This window comes from Gorilla gorilla, chromosome 16, assembly GCF_029281585.2.
Source record: "Gorilla gorilla gorilla isolate KB3781 chromosome 16, NHGRI_mGorGor1-v2.1_pri, whole genome shotgun sequence".
Lineage (NCBI taxonomy): Eukaryota > Metazoa > Chordata > Mammalia > Primates > Hominidae > Gorilla > Gorilla gorilla.
In genome coordinates this window covers 31,161,959-31,179,833 of record NC_073240.2, presented here as the reverse complement: position 1 = coordinate 31,179,833, position 17,875 = coordinate 31,161,959, and the positions used below count along the sequence as shown (strand labels likewise).

Sequence of the window (17,875 nt, the reverse complement as noted above, 5' to 3'; positions counted from 1 at the left end):
GCTTCAACAAGAAAGATCGTAACTAGAAAACATAAGACAAAGCTGCAACAGAAGGTTGTGGCAGAGTCATGAACAAAACACAGAGTAAGTTAAAACATTATTAACAATTGAAGTGAAAATAAAAACAACCCCAATTGTACATGACACTATGAATAACTCAAAAATGATGACTTGGCATTTCAAAAGCAAATGTGAACCTAAAATGCTAATTGGCTTCCTATTTATGTATTTACAGAATCAAGATCACTAAAAATATTTTGCATCAATTTACAGAAAAAAATGCTTACAATAAATGAATACACATTCATATGTTTATAATAGATATGGTACAGTTCAGAATAGGAAGAAAATGAAGGTGAATGTTAGAACAATGTATAGTCCTCCCTTGGTATCCATAGGGAATTGGTTTCAGGACTCCTTTGGATACTAAGACCCATGGATGCTCAAGTTCCTTATATAAAACGACATAGTATTGGCCGGGCGCAGCGGCTCACGCCTGTAATCAAAGCACTTTGCGAGGCCGAGGCGGGTGGATCACGAGGTCAGGAGATCCAGATCATCCTGGCTAACACGGTGAAACCCCGTCTCTACTAAAAATACAAAAATTTAGCCGGGCGTGGTGGCGGGTGCCTGTAGTCCCAGCTACTCGGGAGGCTGAGGCAGGAGAATGGCGTGAACCCAGGAGGCGGAGCTTGCAGTGAGCCGAGATTGCACCACTGCACTCCAGCATGGGCGACAGAGCGAGACTCCGTCTCAAAAAATAAATAAATAAATAAATAGATAAATAAAATGACATAGTATTTTCATATAACCTACGTACATTCTCCCATATGCATTACATCATCTTTACTTATGATACCTACTTCAATATAAATGCATGTAAATAGCATACTGTATTTTTATCTGTATTTTTTACTGTATTGTTATTTTTTGTTTTTTAAAAAAATATTTTTGCTCTGTGGTTGGTTTAATTCACGGATGCAGAAGGTCATAGATAGAAAGGGTCAAATATATACACAAATTTTTATTTTGTGTAGCGAGTGATCGAGAAATTCAGAGTCATACGGGAAACACTGAAATTAGTTTGAAAATAGTTGTATTTTCTTTCTTTATTTGCAGAGTTAGATTTCATGTTTTAAATTTTTATATGTTGGTCAACATAGCTTTGTTGGATTAATTTTGATTTTTAAAATATATTGAAATATTCTCTGTCTTGATTAGTGATTGTAACAGCTTCATTGAGGCATAATAGATATATCAAAAAGCTGCACATATTTAATGTGTACAATGTGATGAGTTTGGACACTTGCATACACCCATGAAATCACCACCACAGTCAGGGATATAAGCATATCCATCACCTCCAAAAGCTTCCTCAGGCTCCTTTGTTTTCTTGATTGCTGTTGTTGTTTTGGTTTTGGTGTCTGTGTGTGCGTGTTTGTGCGTGTGTGTGTGTGTGTGTGTGTGTTAAGAACACAATATGAGATCTACCCTCTCAAAAATTCTTTAAGCGCACAATACAGCGTTGTCAATTTGGGATACTATGTTGTATGGAAGATGGCTAGTACTTACTCATCTTGCGTAACTGAAACTTCATACCCATTGAACAACAGCTCTGTATTTCTTTCTCTCAGCTCCTGGAAACCACCAATATACTCTCTGCTTCTATGAGTTTGATTACATTAGGTCTCATAAGTGAAATTATAAGCTTTTTGAGAATTAGAACTATTAAGATTAATAAAAATATTATTTTCCAAATTCTTCCAGCTTACTCTCTCACATGCAGGCATTTTTCATTATATGCAGTTGCTATGTTCTATAAATTCACAGATAACACTGAATTAACAAATGCTGAAGGCTTACTCCTGGAAGAAATACAGGCTTAGATTTCTGTGAGTCTCTGGTCACAAAACTTTTTACCAAGCAATCAACACATATCGTAGTTTTATGTGTATTTCTGTTTAAAGACATGTTATTTAATCTGTGTTAAAATACAGATTTATTTACATGAACTCAGCCAACAGCACTATATAAATTATGTCTGAACAAAACTTGGCTAATTCATAGATTTTCTTCCTAAGACATATCAGCTGTTTTTCCCTCAGAAAAACCATACAGCACTTCAGCATTATCTTTGGGAGATATTTAAATAGTGAAATCACCAACAAAAAGGACAAAGTTGTGAAAAATATGGCACCAATTAGACCATGAAAGGGCCATTTCTTTACAGTATAGAGTTGAAACAAACAGCTTTGGCTCGTTTAATTTTAGCTGGGAACCTGCACACAATGTGAATGAAAGTTTTTGCCACTCACCACTTGTCCACAAGTGACCACAAAAGTGCCACTAGTATTAATTTTGAGGTTACAAATAAATTTTATGAAGTAGAAAAATTTCCATAGGATCCATGATTAATGAGGATCAAATGATATTAAAAATTAAGAAAAAATAAAACTAGGTCTTAAACTTACAGAGTTATGAATGTAAAGATGAACAAAAATGGTTTGTTTAGAGGACTGAATTCTCAAATTGGGAAAAAAATTGCAAAAAATTAAGAAGAAAACATTTGATTAAGATTGTTTCTTTTCTTTTGAGACAGGGTCTTGCTCTGTTGCCCAGGCTGGAGTGCCATGGTGCGACCCTGGCTCACTGCAGCCTCTGTCTAATGGGTTCAAGAAATTCTCATGCCTCAGCTTCCCAAGCAGCTGAGACGGGCTAAATTTTTTATTTTTAGTAGAGACCGGGTTTGGCCATTTTGTCCTGGCTAGTCTCGAACTCCTGTCCTCAAGTGATCCACCCACCTCGGCTTCCAAAAGCAGTGGGATTACAGGTCTCAGCCACCATGCCCGGCCCTGATTTATAATTTTGATTAGGGTAAATAAGATACTTTTAATTCTGTTTGAAGGAATTACTCACAAACTACAGATAGCATCCTCTTAAATATGAGGTTTTCCCTAACAGAAGAGTGCATGCTTACACTTTCTTTTCACGATAAGGACATTTATCTCTCCATATAAAACTAAAAATATTTCATTTAGAAAGATATCCAAAGGTGTAACTTATTTCATTAAGAGTATGATACCACATAACTGAGTGAGGAATGAGGACCGTGATGGGCGAGATGAACCAATAACTATTGGTCCAGTATATGGAAATTGAAGTTCATGGGAAAACACTGATACAGAAAACTACCTACAAATTGGTACCTGTGTTATTTTACATTCAAAAAGTACTTAACAATTCTGTGAAACAGTTGCTGCTCCATTAGAACTCAATTATATGTTAAATGAACTAAATGCCATTTCATTTGCACAGAGGAATCTTTAATAATGATTAATGGAAATTTAATCAAATGAGTTGAGACTCCAATGTGTTTCACAATAGAATATGAATGAGTTATACGTTTACTAACTACATCCATTATCTAGATCATGATGCTGATGAGGTCAAGTTTGAGGGTCTGATCATTATACAGCACATCAAACAAAAAGACTATTATGTAGCATAACAGATGGCACCTTACAATCACCTCTTCACCTTATAAATGTACCCATTCACCACAATAGAACAAAATGATTATGAATAAGGAAAATCACTCACATTGGCTAAAAATATCTTAGACAGTAGTTTTGTTTTGGAATGCAAAAAACAACAATTGGAAGACTTATGAATACATAAGTTCTTAAGAGTGATACATTAAATAAATTATTTACTTTCATAAAAGGAAGAAGGAGACCTTTTGTTTCTCATTCTTCATTACCACAACCACCTATTAACCAAAGTTTGGGTAATTGCATGACATTTGCAAATTAGGGAATAATTATTAATTTATAATGCGTGTATTTCAATCCAGATAAAAATAAAATTTAATAATTTAAAATATGAGTTTTTGTTTTTGTTTTTGTACATAAACACGAGGCACAAGTTGAACAGCAAATATATGCTACTTATTTGTAAAAGGTACATTATTGTAAGCTTTTGCATGTTTTATTCACATTCTATTAGTTTTTATATTTACTTTATATTAGTACAAATGACTATGTACCATGTTATTTTCTGAAACTCATGAAAATCTGAAATGTTTATAAATGCGTTCTTGCATTTTTTCTCTTAAATTAGTTGTGTTGTGCTGACAGAGTCACTAATGTATTTCCCTTACATTTTAATTCTAATACTGACTCTCCATTTATGTGTGTAATTATACTGAATTCCTAACATCCTAGCATTATTAAGGGAGCCAAAAAGCATAATTTATTTTCTTCATTACCTAGTGTTTTATGAATACCTTTTGCTTTGGTAAAAATATTTGACTCACTACATAAATATTTCCCCTTTCTGCTTGTAATTTCTGTAGAGTAGAATATAAAATTGTTTATGATTAATATATTATTATAAAAACTAAATCAAACTACTGCCTATTTTTAATTCATGAGCACATTGTGTATGCTGTGCCAGTGATTATGACAGTATTCAAGGTAATGCTGACACAACATCACAATGCCCTGTTGACATTTCCGCCACTATAAGACCGAAAAAAGTCATTGTTAAATTTAGTTTAAAATCACTACTAAATTTAATTTGGCATTATACAAATTTCAGCATAGCGACACCCTTCATGTAGTTTTTAAGTCAAAATCTCACCTTGTGGACCAACGCAGGTACTGAGTTATTAAGGACTCAGGTAAAGACACCCACTGAGAAAACTACCTGCTATTCAATTGAACTATCTCAAAGAGATGACAGAAGAGACTGGGTTATTGAAACTCAAACCTCTTTATCAAAGAATGTGAGCAATGCATAGTGGATTTCAAGCTAAAGAGAAATTGTATTATTACTGTAATACCCACGTGAACTATACTTTCATGAGCAGTTCCGGTTTGTAAAACCCTCTCCCTGTGCTAAGTATTCTTTTCAGCTTTATATCTTCCAACTGAGCCTACTACTAGACTTTCAAACACGGGTGTTTTAAAAGGTGTCATGTCAAATAGCTCTAATCCAGCTATGTCATAACATGTTACTTTTAAATATTTTAGCTTTGAGTGTGTGTTGAGAGGATCTGAAAGGTTATGTTAATAGATTTTAAGGTGTTACACTCATCGTAAATTTTCTTAAAGAATATATAATTAGGAAAAGTATGCTGTTGGGAATTACAGTTCATGAGGTATCAGAATTGGTTTTAAAATGTACACAATAGGTCTCTTATTTGAAAACCTACCAAGATAAATTTATTAGCTTGGCTTGTACAAAATAACAAGATACATAAGGCATATTAGCTCTTTCCAGCTATAAATTAATTGATTTAAATTCTATAAATCCTTATTTCTTTATTAATAACTCATACCTTTAGAAGTTTTTAGAAAAAGTATTATGTCAGGTCCATACCATATCTTTCTCTCTCCTTATGTTTCACGACTTCAAGTACAGAGACTAAATTACTTTCCTTATTACCTCTTCCATCAGCTGATACTGTAATCACTGACATAAGAAAGGGCTGTATGTGGTTACCTGTCCTGCCCCAGATCCCACACCAAATAAAGACTGTGTGCATGGCATCCCATTTTTAACTCAGTCTTACACATTTCCTTTAACACCACATTAAAATCTTTTCACACATTGGAGCATTCTCTGTAGTTTGTTCCTAGTACTTAGACGTATCAGTGCTCACTTTATATATCTAAACTTAGAAAAGTTTTTTCTCATTTCTTCTCTTTATTCTCCTTTCTCTTCCATCTTATTTCACTTTTATCCCCCTATTCATTCCATTTACTAGCCAAAGACAGACAAAAACAAGCAAACAAATAGAAAAAAAAAAGTTTAAACAAGGGGTCAAAGTGAAGGTAAATGTGAGCATTTGGGAAAAAGAAAAATAAATGGAATCCCGTTTTGAGTTTTAATTAGACAGTTTTCAGTTAATTAAACTTTTAATGGCTTTAAATGCCAATTCGCTGTATTTACCCAATTCAATAGTTACTTCCATTTATTTTCTCACAAAATGTAAGTGGGTTTTCCAAATTCACAGGGGTGAGAAGTATGGAGAAATGGTCAGCATCAGAGAAAGCCCTGACAAGTAAGGCCACCATGCTGCAGGCTTTCTATCTGATGTCACACCAAACAAAGCAGATGTGATTACGGAGCGGTCACGTGCCCAGTGGAGCTGTCATTCTCTCTCTCAGAAGTTACTGGTAGAGTTCTGTTAATATTATTTATTTTTAATTCTCATTACATGGAGGACCTGTTTCAGGAACTCAAGTTTTTATCTGATCTTTGCTGATTTCTATTCATCTTGATCCATTGGTACAGTATCTAAAAGAATGCTCACATAATTTGAATTTGAAGATAGACACTTCTAAAATCACCAGCATACATCCAGTTTTTCCAATGTGTCCACATACTTTTTGGCTAATCAGATATTTTTGTTAGGTATGATGGAGGGCATATCTAGTGAGGAAAATGTTAGAAGCATGTGCTCATACCTCCATATTTTTAAAAAAAGCCTTTCTTATTTTTTAATGGCTCTTATATTTAGAAAGGCTAGGTTAGGTTTTTCAATGTATGCTTTACCCAGTTATCCCTTCAAAACCACACAGAATAAATATAGCAGCTTTGCATATGGCATTCCTGTTAATACTCAGATCATCATACATTCATGTTCCAAAGACTTCACTTGTCTATGCCACATCTTGTGCCTTTAGATATTTCTATGACATGATTTTCTTCACACTTGATCTTCCTGGTCACAGTTTTTTAGATCTTCATTAGTAAACATTTCTTTTTCATATAAAACCCTGAGCTGAATACTGTACATTGGATGTATCTACTTCATCAAAGTTATAAAAATACTTCATTTAAAAATTTAACCTGAAATAAACACTAATGTTGATGACTTTCAGGATTATATTGGGCTGTTCATTTTCCTCATCATCTTTCTTTTAAACAACCACTTCATCTTTTCCCTCCCTTTTATTCCTTTCTCTTCTTCAACTACTCTATTCCTAGGTAGGGCCAAACACGGCAGTATTATGTTAAGGATGGGGAAGATAGTGTTCCAGAAGAGGTGACAGAGGAGTGGGAGGGAGAGGACAAGAGTGCCGTGGGGGCAGATTCTTAGTGGTGTGTTTCGAGTAGTGTGAGAAAGTCATGAGTAGGATGGTGACCCAGGACATCATTTCAGAGCGAAAGCAGGGTGAGGCTTGTTTCTACAAGAGATGGACACACCAACATGAGGTAGATTAGGAAAGTGTCTCTGTGCAAAGAAGGGGGAAACAAAACAGAGGGCATGTTGTCAGAGTCCAGGCTGGGTAGAAAAGTGTTGTAGGTGAGAAACGACATGGCATTCAAGCATGGAAATCAGAGTCCAAGAGGGGCCTAGAAATGTGTGCGCAGCCTGGCGTGGGGTGTTAGAAGTTGAGCAGGAAGAGAACATTCTGTTACGGGACACCCGGGCTGGAAGGTTCAAGTCTAACCAGCTCAAGAAGGGCTTTCTTGTAAATAATTGTCTGCGCATTATGGGGAAATCTGGACAAGGGAGGGAGGATCTCGATGCAGGGAAGAAGCATCAGTGCATCAAGAAAGGGACAGAGGTGATGAGAAGTCTGCATATTAAATATGTGTTTGTTATTTCTCATTTCTAATTCTGATCCAGCCACACAAGTTTTTACCCCTTCAAATTTGTAAATTCTTTCCTCAATTAAGAGTGAATCTGGCTCTCTATTCTTAGTATCTTTACATATTTGAACATTCTGTGTGTGTATGTGAGTGTGTTTGTGTGTATGTGTCTGTGAGAGAGAGAAAAGAAAGAAAGAGAGAGAGTTTAGTATTTTGAGGCTAATATTGAGATTATTGGTAAATTAAATGATTTGTAATTACTGTGTATTGAAGTGCTTTTCTTTCTAACATTTTATGAGAAACTCTTCAAAGTGATACAATACTTACTAAATAATATGTATTTTTAAGTCAAAGTTTCTTAGAAACTAAATAATTGTATAACATAATGATTAAAGTTGCATCTGCAAATGGCTTGGTTAAATTCCTTACTCAATAATATCGTATATAAATTTATAAACCAAAGTAAATTCTTAATTTCAAATATAATAGCTGGAATAATAATAGAAGATAGAGAAAACTTTCAGTAATGTGCTTTTGTGCACTTTAGTTTTTATTCAGTTTATGAAATATATAATTTGCATATTTATTCAAATGCATTACATATAGTCTCATTTTTAAGACAGTAAGGCTACATTTTGAAAAAGACCTTATAAAATAATTTAATATGAAATAATTATTTTTTGCAGTTAATATTTTCAACTGCATACCCATATATCTTGGTGTCATAGACAGAAGAATGGCCCCTCAAAGATTTTCATATTCTAATGTTTGAAACCTACTAATGTTTTGTTAAATGGCAAAGAGGAAATAAGGATATATAGATGAAATTAAAGTTGCTAATCAGCTGACCTTAGCATGATTATATTCAGTCCAATGTAATCACAAGAGCACAGAAAGGTGGAAGAGAGGACCAGAGACATGGCAGTATGAGAAGGACTTGGCTCAAAGCGACAGATTTTTGAAATGGAGGAAGGGGCCAAGAGCCAAGGAAAATATGTGGACTCTAGAAGCTGGAAGAGGCAGGGACCAAATTCTCCTTTCCAAGAATCTTCAGAATGAAATGCACCCTACTGACACCTTAAATCTGTGTTGGGCTTCTGATCCACAGAACTCTAAGGTAATAAATTTGTGTTGTGCTAAGACACGATATTTGTGGCCATTCTTTATGGCTGCACTAAAAAATGAACACACTCGATTTTAAGAATTGTATAACAATATCATATATATTACACTTAAGTTTTATATGATATTATTTGTATAGTTTATGTTGGCATAATATAATTTTAATGTAGAAGATGTATGCTATATGGATAAAATATTATCAACTACATTATGATGGTAATAACAAGCAATTTATTTTTTCCCCAAAATAGATTTTTCCCCAAAATTGTAGCAGCTTATGATTAAGAGGTAGATGAATGTTTATGTTTCCCTAAACTTTCTAGAATATGCTAAAATAGCTATTTTTCTCATTCAAGAAAACATTTTCTTATAAATGAATACACTGCTAATCTCTGCAATGTGTAATACGTGATGCTGGTGTGGTAAATTAAGAAATACAACCAGTGAATCAGAAATCATATGTTTTGAGCATTGTAGACATTAACAAACAACAACAGAATTCATAAAATACTATATATCATCTTGAATGCTTTTCTTCATGCAAATAACTGTTAGGACTTTTAAATCAACATTTTATTAATGTAATCTCAATCATTGTGCTTTAAGCATGGTGTTTGAAAAGTACATATTTATAGGAAACCACTTTGGGACTGACTGATTTATTCTTTCCAAAGCCATTTGGTTAGAAGCCCTCCCTTCCTTTCTATCTCCCCTCCTTCCTTTTTTCAATTTTATTTTTCTGTTATTTTTGTATACACAAGTACTTAAATTAAGTGCTAATGATTGATAAACAAAAGTGCATATAGTTATTGAAGAGCTTTATGATCCAATATAAAAACATGTTATAGAAGATATACAGAATTGTTGAAAATACTGGAAATGATAAATTATTATACCAATATTAATAAACATAAAAAATAACACAAGCTTATGGCATCAAATCCATACTGCAAGCAAGTATAAGACAAACAGTAAAAAGTCACCCCTTCTTCCACTTTTAATATCCATTCTCCAAGGAAAAAAACGGTTTTAACTATGTAAAATATTAGGTGTTATCACAGAATCCCATTTCTAAGTACATAGCCACTGAAAGCTTTATTTCTTAAATTATCCACATGAAACAACTCCCACTGACTTCCCATAGTCACTGTGAGAGATAAAGAACACAACACGTTTTCCCTCTCACACGGCTTTGAGTATAATAAGGAATAGCACTCCTTTGGTCTTAAAGACCCTGGTAGCCTAGATTTGCGGTTTGTTGTAATGGCAGTCAAGTTTATTGTGTCCTTAGCATAAGGTAGCTGCATGTCTAAACTAAGAATAATTAATTCTTTTGATCCAGGAGCATGCTATGCCTTTCTACTTGTTTGTGTCCTCTTCAATTTAATATCATTAAAATGGACATACTGCAAAAAGCAATCTACAGATTCAATGCAATCCCTATCAAAACACCAATTTTTTTTTACAGAAATAGAAAAAAAAATTCTAAAATTTGCATGTAACCAAGAAAGAGCCTGGCTAACCAAAGGAATACTGAGCAAAAACAGCAAAGCTGGAGGCATTGCACTGCCTGACTTCAAAATATATTACAAAGCCACAGGGAATAAAAAAACGTGGTATTGGTATAAAAACAGACACATACACCAATGGAACACAATAGAGAATCTAGAAATAAATCCATATATTTACAGTCAACTGATCTTTGGGAAAGCTGTCAAGAATAAACACTGGGGAAAGGATACCTTCCTCAATAAATGGTGCTGGGAAAACTGGATAACCAGAAGAAGAATGAAACTGGACCTCTATCTCTCACCATATAGAAAAATCAGTTCGAGATGAATATAGGCCCAAAACTACTAAAAATATTAGAAGAAAACGTAACGAAAATTCTTCATGACATTAGTCTAGGCAAAAGTTTTATGACTAAGTCCTCAAAATCACAGGCTACAAATATAGGCAAATAGTACTATATTAAAATCAATGCTTCTGCAAAGCAAATGAAATAATCAACAGAGTGACGAGGCACCCTTTTGAATGGGAGAAAATATTTGTAAACTACTCACTTGGCAGGGGATTAATATCCAGAAAATACAAGGAACTCAAATCAGTAGTAAAAAACAGAAACAAAAACAAACCAATAATCCCATTAATAAACGGGCAAAGGGCAGCCGGGCGCGGTGGCTCACGCCTGTAATCCCAGCATTTTGGGAGGCCGAGGCGGGCGGATCACGAGGTCAGGAGATCTAGGCCATCCTGGTTAACACAGTGAAACCCCGTCTCTAGTAAAAATACAAAAAATTAGCGGGGCGTGGGGGCGGGCGCCTGTAGTCCCAGCTATTCAGGAGGCTGAAGCAGGAGAATGGCGTGAACCCGGGAGGCGGAGCTTGCAGTGAGCCGAGATCGCGCCACTGCACTCCAGCCTGGGCCACAGAGCGAGACTCCGTCTCAAAAAAAAAACAAAAAAAAGGGCAAAGGGCATGAATAGACATTTTTCAAAAGGAGGCATAATAGCCAAGTGTATGAAAAAGTGTTCAACATCACTAATCACAAAAGAAATGTAGCTCAAAACCACAATAAGATATCATCTTACTCCAGTTAAAATGGCTTGTTTAAAAAAAGACAAAACAACAAATGTTGACAAGGATGTTGAAAAAAGAGAAATGTTATACACTGTTGGTGAGAATGCAAATTAATACAGTCAGTATGGAAAACAGTATGGAGATTTAAAAAAAAAAAACCTAAAATAAAACAACCATACAGTCCAGCAGTCCTACTACGGTGTATTTATGCAAAGGAAAAGAAGTCACTATATCCAAGAGACATCTGCACCCCCATATTTGTTGCACTATTGTTCACAATAGCAAAGATATGAAATCAACCTAAGTGTCCATTAATGAATGAAGAAAATATGGCATATATACACAATGAAATACGATTTGCCTATAAAAAAGAATGAAATCATGTCATTTGCAGCAACATGGATGAAACTGGAGGTTATCATTTAGGTAAAAGAAGCCAGATACAGAAAGACAAATACCACATTTTCTTACTCATATGTGAAGCCTAAAAAAACTTATCACATGGAAGTAGACAGTGTAATGACAGACACCAGAGACTGGCAAGAGTGCCTGTGGGTGAGGGTGGCAGGAATGAAAAGAGGTTGGTTAATGGATGCAACCATACAGATAGATGGAAGGAATAAGTTCTAATGTTTGATGATAGAGTAGGGCAACGATAGTTAACAACATATTGTATTTTTTTATAAATATATATTTTTTATTATACTTTAAGTTCTAGGGTACATGTGCACAACGTGCAGGTTTGTTACATATGTATACATGTGCCATGTTGGTGTGCTGCACCCATTAACTCGTCATTTACATTAGTTATATCTCCTAATGCTATCCCTCCCCCCTCCCCCCACCCCACAACAGGCCCTGGTGTGTGATGTTCCCCTTCCTGCGTCCAAGTGTTCTCACTGTTCAATTACCACCTATGAGTGAGAACATGCTGTGTTTGGCTTTTTGTTCTTGCGATAGTTTGCTGAGAATGGTTTCCAGCTTCATCTATGTCCCTACAAAGGACATGAACTCATCATTTTTTATGGCTGCATAGTATTCCATGGTGTATATGTGCCACATTTTCTTAATCCAGTCTATCATGGATGGACATTTGGGTTGGTTCCCAGTCTTTGCTATTGTGAATAGTGCCGCAATAAACATACATATTTTTTAAAATAGTCAGAAAAAAGGACTTGAAATGTGCCCAACACATACAAGTGGTACATACTCAGATGATGGAAATCCTAAATATCCTGACTGGATCATTGCACATTCTGTGCACATAACAAAATTTCACACTTACTCCATAAATATGTGCAAATATAAGGTATCAAAAATTATTTTAAAGGTAAAAAAATAAACCGAAGGAACTTGGCAAACATCTCTTAATTTGAAATGACACTTGCATTTTTTGGGAATCCTGTGTTCTTTATATGTCTCCATGTCTAGGTCTCCATTAATGAATTGAAGAGAAACAGATCCATTTGAATTATAGGTGGACAAGTTGTTTAAGTGGATATCCCATTTGACACATTTTCAGACTTCTTAAACAAATTTTAAGAGTCAACATGTACCTTTCTTTGTGAATAGGTAATATTTGGTTGAGTCAGCAGAGCCTGGCTTGGCTCTCAAGAACAGATCATGTTCATCAGGACTCAAACAATTCACATTACTAATGGGTCTAGTCTCAAGCAGAAAATCTAAGGCAATGAGGATGATATTTAAACATTGTTTGGGTATTATATTTGATAGTAAATAAAGGCCATAAGACAACTGTTACTGGGCCCTGTCATTAGAATTACCATGTTCTAAAATTTATTTTAGTGAACAATACTGTTTAGGCCAGGAAAAAATAAAATATAATAAATATTGTCATTTGCATCAATAAACCAGTTTCATAATCACACTGTTTATTGTAGGGAATTAATTATCTCATTAAGTATGTTTCTCTCAGTGCATTGTAGCTTCATTTTTTTCCTAAACCATATGTATACATACACACACATCTATGTATACATATGTAATGTAATGTTACCAAAATCAAATTAATAGACCCATGTGTATGTGTGCGTATACATATACACATTTTCTGTTTTTATAGGGAGTGGAGGATAATATATTCAATCAATGAATTCAAAGAATTTTGTAGTCTGAATTTAAAAAAATCTGTAATCTTCCTCTCACTCCTAACAGAGTTTTATTGGAAATAATAATTCTAGATTAATGATATTTTCCCACAACAATTTGAATTTTTTATCATTTTTTTGGTCCTAAAATCAAGTGGTAGTAATGAGCAGTCTGATGCCAACCTGGTTTTCTTTCAAATAGTTTCTCATCCCCCTCTTGGGGACACTTGAATTTCATCTTTGCTTTCATTGGGCTAATATTTTACTTGTCACATAAAAGTAGGGCACTAATTTCAAAAGCTATAAAAATTCCTTTAAATAATCAACTTGGTATCTCTCTCACTTGATACCCCATCTCTGAAACTGCCAAGACTGAGTGTGGAAATGTTAGTGTGCCAAAGAAAGAATAGTTGCCATTTTTACTACTACATCTTATGGTCTGTTTCTCTAGCTGTGGTTTACATATTATGTACATATTATATATTCCCATTTACTTTTTTTAACCTTTATTTTTTCCCAGCTTTATCGAAGTATAATTGACAAATAAAAATTGTATAGAGTTGTAATTGGTAGTTCACACCTGTAATCTTAACCACTTGAGAGGTTGAGGCGAGAGGATCGCGTGAGGCCAGGAGATTGAAAACAGCCTGGGCAACATAGTGAGATCCCCATCTCTATTTTTTTTAAATTAGCTGAGCATAGTAGCTCATTCCTGTAATCCCAGCTACTCTGGACCCTGAGGTGCAGCGATCACTTGAGCCCAGGAGTTCACGGCTGAAGCGAGCTATGCTCATGTCACTGCACTCCAACCTGGGCAACAGAGTGAGACCCTGTCTTTTATACAAAAATGTACATATATAAGGAGTACAATGGGCAACTCGTAAATGTCCTCACCACACACACACACACACACACACACACACAACTGTGTAGTGAAGGGTCTATTAATTTGATTTTGGGAACATTACATTACATATGTATATAAAATCGTCAAAGAGCAAACTTCAAGTACACAATACAGTATTATTAACTGTATTCACAATGTATATTAGATCTCCAGAACTTATTAATTTTATAACAGAAAATGTGTATCCTTTGACCAGTCTTTCCATTTTCCTTACCACTTTCCAGCCCCTGGCAACCAACTTTCCAATCTCTGCTTCTACAGTGTAAACTTTATAGATACCACAAATAAGTTATTCACAATAGCCAAGATATGGAAACAACCTAAGTGACTATCAGTGGATGAATGGATGAAAAAATAATGGATATTATACAGCCATAAAAAGTGCACATGTACCCTAGAACTTAAAGCATAATTTTAAAAAAAGAAAGAAAAAGGAAAGTGCAGGTATCTCTACAATGTGGTAATTTCATTTCCTTTAGGTATATACTCAGAAAAGGGACTGCTGTGTCATATAGACAGTTATTGTTGTACAGAAATAAAATTAATTTTTGTATATTGATTTTATATCTGCAACTTAGTTAAATTCATTTACTAATACTAACAGATTTTTTGTCTATTCTTTAGTATTTTCTACATATAGGATTGTGTAATCGTCTGCAAATAAGGATAATTTTACTCGTTCTTTTTCCTTTTGTATGCTTTTTATTTCTTTTTCTTGTCTGGTTGCTGTTGCTAGTACTTCCAATGGTATATTGACTAAATGTAGGCAGGGTGAATATCCTTGCCTAGTATTGGAATTTAGAGGAAAAGTTTTTAGTTCTTCCCCATTGATTATGATGTTAGCTGTGGGATTTTCATAAATGACCTTTATTACATTGAGAAAATGTCCCTCTTTATCTAATTTGTTGAGTATTATCATAAAAGAATGTTAAATTTTGTCAAATGGCTTTTCTGCATCAATTGCCATAATCATTTGTGGTTTATTCTTCATTCTGTTAATATGATGTATTGCTTTGATTGATTTTTGTATGTTAATTCAGCCTTGCATGTCAGGGATAAATCCCACTTGGTCTTGATATGTAATCTTGTTGATGAGCCGTCCAATTTGTATTGTTAATAATTTATTAAACATTTCTGCATCTATATTCATCAGAGATATCAGCCTGTAATTTTCCTTCCTTGTGATGTCTTTGTCTGGCTTTGGTATCAGGGTGACATTGGCCTCATAAAATGGGTTTGGAAGTATTCCCTCTACCTCTATTTGTGAAAGAGCTTAAGAAGGATTGCTGTTGGCCTGGCTCAGTGGCTTACGTGTGTTGTCCTGGTACTTTGAGAGGCCGAGGTGGGTGGATCATCCGAGGTCAGGAGTTCAAGACCAGCCTGGCCAACATGGTGAAACCTCGTCTCTACTAAAAATACAAAAATTAGCTGGGCATGGTGATGGGCACCTGTAATCCAGGCTACTCGGGAGGCTGAGGCAGGAGAATAGCTTAAACCTGGGAGGCGGAGGTTGCAGTGAGGCGAGATCACTCCATTGCACTGCAGCATGGGTGACAAGAGCAAAACTCGGCCTCAGAAAAGAAAAAAAAAAAAAGAAGGACTGAGTTAATTCTTCCTTGAACATTTGGTAGACTTCAGCAATGAAGTTACCAGAAGTTTTCTTTGTTTAGAGGCTTTTAATTACTACTTCAATCTCTTTATTTGTTATTGGTCTTTTCAGGCTTCGTCTTTCTTCCTGAGTCAATCTTAGTGGGTTTAAAGTTTTCTAGGAATTTATTTCCTCTAAGTTATCTAATTTATTGGCAGATATTTGCTCATTATTATTCCCTATAATCCTTTATTTTGAGGTATCTCTTGTAATGTTTCCACTTTCATTTCTGACTTATTTAAGTCTTTTTAAATAAGACTTACTTTTTAAAAAATGTATCTTTTTGGAACTGAGAAAGTTTCCTTGACACTTAAATTTACATGGAAATACTACTGTAATAAATGTAGGTTTTTTGAAAATTTTCAGTTAAGTATTCTAATCAAAGACCCAAAAGCAGGACTCACTATCTATAACACCATTTATTTTTTAATCTGTAGAAAACCATCTGTAGAAAAACATTAAGACTTTTTTTACAGTTTTTTAATACTTTTGTGTTAGGTTTAGGGGTGCATGTGCAGGTGTGTCACGTAGGCGAACGTGTGTCATGGCGCTTTCATCACCCAGGTAGTAAGCCTGGTGATGAATTAATTATTTTCCCTGATGCTCTCCCTCCCCCAACCCTTCATCCTCCAATAGGCCCCAGTGCGTGTTGTTCCCCTTGCTGTGACCGTGTGTTCTCATCATTTAGCTCCCAAAATACTGCATTTTGTTCTCACTTATGAAGAAAATTTGCTAAGAATAATGTCCTCCAGCTCCATCCATAACCCTGCAAAGAACATGATCTCATTTTGTTCATAGCTGCATAGTATTCCACGTTTATGTGTACCACATTTTCTTTATTCAGTTTACCACTGATGGGTAGACTAGAGATCTACAGAGAGACAGAGGTTGTTCTTACGAAATACAGTCTGTTAGAAGTTTGTCTGTCTAAATTTAAAATGTGTGTCATACTTTGCTTCTTGAAATAAACGACCCCAGAGTTTAATAAGCAATAGGTATTTTAAAGGAAGTCTTGGCATAAACTCATAAGATATTTTTAACTGTTATGAGGACTAAGCAACAGGTATGCTTCAGTAAACACTAACATTTGTGTATATGCTGATTTATATACAACATTTAGGAGCTTTTCACTAAATAGTTAGAATCTAAACGTAAAATATTTAATCTCCTTGAAGCAGGTCCAAGGTAAACTTAAATAGTGCCAATGTATTTTGCACTGGAACTCTTTGGAAATATGTTTATAGTTGTCACAAGTTAATTTCCAATTTTGTATTCTTGAGATAATGGCATTTGTCTATATTGAAGTATATAGGAGATTTTCCAATACTTTCTGCTGATAATAAAGGACACTGTAGTTACTTCTTCTTAAAATCATACTGAGTAATCAAACATGTTTGTGGTTCAGAAGCATGTTTAGTATATACAGAACAAACAATAATATGAGTATATTGTTCCCAATGAAAACAATTCTATTGTACAACCTGTTCACATTCTTTCAGCAGAATGTGTAACACTGTTAGAATGATAGCCGCAGGAGGCAACAACATTCCTAGGCAAATAGGGGAGGGTCCCCAGTAAAACTCCACTTTCAAGTCAAAGACAGTTTAAAACCCAAGCTACAAGTCTCAAAAAAATCTATAAACAGGATTGAGAACCTCTCTTCCTGTTTGACATGCTTTCCTCTGATTGGTCCCCGCACTTCACCTATTGTACATATACCTACCCTTCCCTAATTGTTGTTTGGGTGCCATCATCTTACCCTCATATGGATGTCGGAGTCCCCTGGAGGAGTCACTTGCGACACAGCTGGTTCAGCCACAAGCCCTGCATGGAGTGTGCACCTGTGCCAGCACTTGGAGTGGTCAGCCGGACCTGGCACTCACTCATCCAGACACACCCTCCACCG

At 35.1% G+C, this 17,875-nt stretch overlaps 1 long non-coding RNA gene across 1 annotated transcript in view; it reads left to right on the top strand.

The window, feature by feature from the left end:
* Positions 1–17,875, top strand: part of LOC129527169 (uncharacterized) — a 73,107-nt gene that overhangs the window by 41,106 nt on the left and 14,126 nt on the right. The gene's annotated exons all lie outside the window — the stretch shown is intronic.